This window comes from Sinocyclocheilus anshuiensis, unplaced genomic scaffold, assembly GCF_001515605.1.
Source record: "Sinocyclocheilus anshuiensis isolate Anshui unplaced genomic scaffold, SAMN03320099.WGS_v1.1 scaffold1294, whole genome shotgun sequence".
NCBI lineage: Eukaryota > Metazoa > Chordata > Actinopteri > Cypriniformes > Cyprinidae > Sinocyclocheilus > Sinocyclocheilus anshuiensis.
The window spans coordinates 441,270-444,745 of record NW_015558613.1 but is presented as its reverse complement, the minus strand read 5'-3'; the positions used below and the strand labels follow the sequence as shown (position 1 = coordinate 444,745).

The following is a 3,476-nucleotide window of genomic DNA, read 5'->3' as shown; positions in this document are numbered from 1 at the left end:
ATATATATATATATATATATATATATATATACACACACACATTTTCATCTGGGCACCAGTAATGCTTTGTAAAAGAAAAAAGTATTCAATCCCAATTAGTTATGAATATTGAAAAATAAGATCAGATGTGTTATCAAGCTATTATTATTTTTTATGTTTAGATACAAATGTAAGGCAGAAGTCCATGACAGAAAAGATTCAGATTCAGAGTTTTCCGCTTGAAGTCTGGACCATTTTTATATTTTGCTTAAAACAAACAATCAAAACACTCTCATCATGAGCAGAAAACAAAGTTAACTAGTAATTTCTAGTAAGTTTCTGTTGTTTTTCCTTGCCTATTTTCCCAATTTTAACAATTATGTTTATTTTAAAATGCTCTTAAAAATGCTCTTAACATACTGATTAATAATGCTAAATGTAGATGAAAAAAGGTCTTGTCACAATTTCCAAATATTTAGCAAAAATTAAAACTGAAAAAAAAAAAAAAGATTTTTAAATGCATTTTCATATGACAACGCAACAATGGTCGTAAGGAGTCTTACAAAAGCTGTAACTCTTGCATAGTAACTCCAGTTGCAATAACCGTGGTATTTGTGGTAGACCATAGTAAGCAGCCAATGTGCAGCTCCTCATTACCTACTCGTGGTTTGATCAATGTTACTGTTTTCTGTAAAATAAAGTGAAAATTGTGTTCTGACATCATTTAGAAACTAAACTATAGCTGCCACATTTGTCTCATTTACATCATTTGGGATGACTCTAATTGTTCATAGTCCCAAAGAAAACAAGAGATTTCAGTTAAGTGACAAAGTAAAATTTGTATTTGTACAACATTTATTCTGCCCCATTTTTAGTCCATTATTTTAGGTGTGTTTGCTACAAAATCCCACATTTTCTCATGTATCATCTTGAGTAGGGGAAGCCCAATGCATTCAAAACATCCTCTTTGTCCTTTAGTGTTGTAATGAGATGTGTGACATGAGCAGATGGGTTATGACAGCTCTGTGTTAATCATTTGTGAAATGGACCAGAATAGACTGGTTTGAAACTGTTTCTTGACCAAGTTTTTCAACACTGAATGTCTTCTGAGCTTATTTTTAAAGATTATTGGTGATCTGAGTAGCTGCTTCAGTTAATTATGATGAAATCCAATAGTCCATTAGAACCAAAAATGTCCTAGCTCTATAAACAAACCTGTATCTTTTGGGGAAGTATCCCATGTAAAAAAGCTACATGTATACATACACGCTTTCATCATCACTCAATGAGATTCACAGCTTTGTGGTTCATAGGCGTCTGAGGCAATATATTTCAAAACCATGGAATCATGCAACAGGAAACCATCAAGTCAGACAAGCTGGATGCCACAAAATAATTTGCAATCTGGTTCCCATCACCATATGGTGTGGTACTGATCAACTAACTGCCTGTTATTTCTCGGCATTGAACCCATGTGTGTGCAGCCATTGTCTTATAGTTACTCGTCTAATTTTGGGGTTGAATTCCAGTTGTTGAGGTCCTATGAAGAAATAAATACATCCTAGAAAAAGATAAGGAAAATGAATTTAGCCCAAAGTGTGACAAATATGGCCTCAATTTGATTTAATGATGCAATGTTTGGTTATATTTAAGTTCTCATGGTTTTCCCCTGGGGGCAAAAAAGATACAGACTCATTATTCGCAGGTTTGGGTCAATTTTTTTTTTAGAAAGTTGTACTAACATGATTCAATTCAATTCAAGTTTATTTGTATAGAGCTTTTCACGATACAAATCGTTGCAAAGCAACTTTACAGCAAATTAAGTTTCTACAATATTTAGTGGTAGCTTATCAGTGGTGACTGTCAGTTAATGTACATATGGCAGAAATGTACGGAAAAATCAATTAAAGACGTAATCAATTAAAGACGTAATCAAACAGACGATGAACACTATTAACAGCAATTATTATATGATGCAATCAAACTTATAGCTAAATTTGGTAGTTCTGTATTGGTACTAGCCACACCAACCACACCACATTTGGTACTTCCTGTTTGTTGCTGCCGTGTGTTTTGAGTTTGAGCTCCGTCAAGTTAATTCTTTATCGTCTGTTTTTTTAAATCTTAAAATCAATTTTATACACCATCATTTTCGTTTCTATAACATGTGAATATATCCCCTATCGTATTCTACAACAAAAACAACCAGAGCGCCTTGTTATCACTAGTTTTATTTTAATTTCCCGAGTCCGCTATTAGCATATAGCCCGTTAGCATCGCCAGCTTGGTAGCTAATCTCGCTTACATTGCTAATACTCTATTCACACACATTACCATTGTTTTACTCACTGTTACTTGCTTTAATGGCTGGTGTGTCTACCTTTGAGTGCAGGTGAGGACACGTTCGCGCTGCATTCGGTGCAGGTCGAGCTGGAGGCCGTGGAGAAGCAGATTCGCGACCTGGTGGAGAGGCAGCTCCAGCTGAGAGAGAGGAGAGCCGCGCTGGAAACATCCCAGGCTGATGCTCACAAGTCCGGGGTAAGTATACAGCTCGCTGTACCTGTCCGATCGCTACCACTTTGTTCGGGCTGACGCTCACAAGTCCGAGGTAAGTATACAGCGCGCTGCTAACTCTCCCACCACCTCTACTCCGTGTATTTCTCTGCACAGGCCCGGTGCACCCAGGACGCGATCTTCCCAGATGCCCTTCACTTCCGCGAGACAGAATGCGACGCTGTGATCGTCGGAGACTCCATCGTCCGGCACAGCTGTGCTACGTTAGCCGAAGGTAAAGTGCACACTCACTGTTTCCCTCCTGTTAGATCCTGTACCCACTAAATTACTGAAAGAGTTGTTACCTGTAGCAGAAGAACCGCTTCTCAATATTATTAACTCGTCATTGTCTTTAGGTCATGTCCACGAAAAACATGATGTATTTTAAACAATGGAATGATACCAAAAATATCTTCAAAAGACCTACTGTATATTGCATAAACAATACCCCTTTTTAAAATAAGTATTTTAGTATAATTTTCCAGTTAAAATCTAAAAATCCTTAAAACAAGATAAATTTATTGCACAAGATATGAAGGGAAAACAGGGAAATACTTGGAAAAAGGCAATATCTATCTTGACTTTTTATTTGCATATTTGGGTCACTAAAAATAAATAAATAAATAAAATAAATGTATAAAGCTTTACTGTCATGCCCTATTATTTAAAATTGAATTTATAATGAATTTATAATAAAAAATGTATTTATATTGAAATTATAACAACAAAAATATAGAAAATTATTTAGCATTATTATTACACTTCCTTATCTTACACTATCAAACATATATGAAAATGTCTATAAAAAATCTATCTACTGCGTATTGCAAAAACAAATCCTGGTTTTAATGAGTATTTTTGTATCATTTTCCAGTTAAAATATCTAAACATAAAAAGGGTAACCCTGCGTCTCAATGTTCATACTATCCATCCTAAATAGTATG

At 35.2% G+C, this 3,476-nt stretch overlaps 1 pseudogene; it reads right to left on the bottom strand.

The window, feature by feature from the left end:
* Window positions 1-1,419: 1,419 nt before the first annotated feature.
* Window positions 1,420-3,476, bottom strand: part of LOC107680320 (neutrophil collagenase-like) — a 9,199-nt pseudogene continuing 7,142 nt past the window's right edge.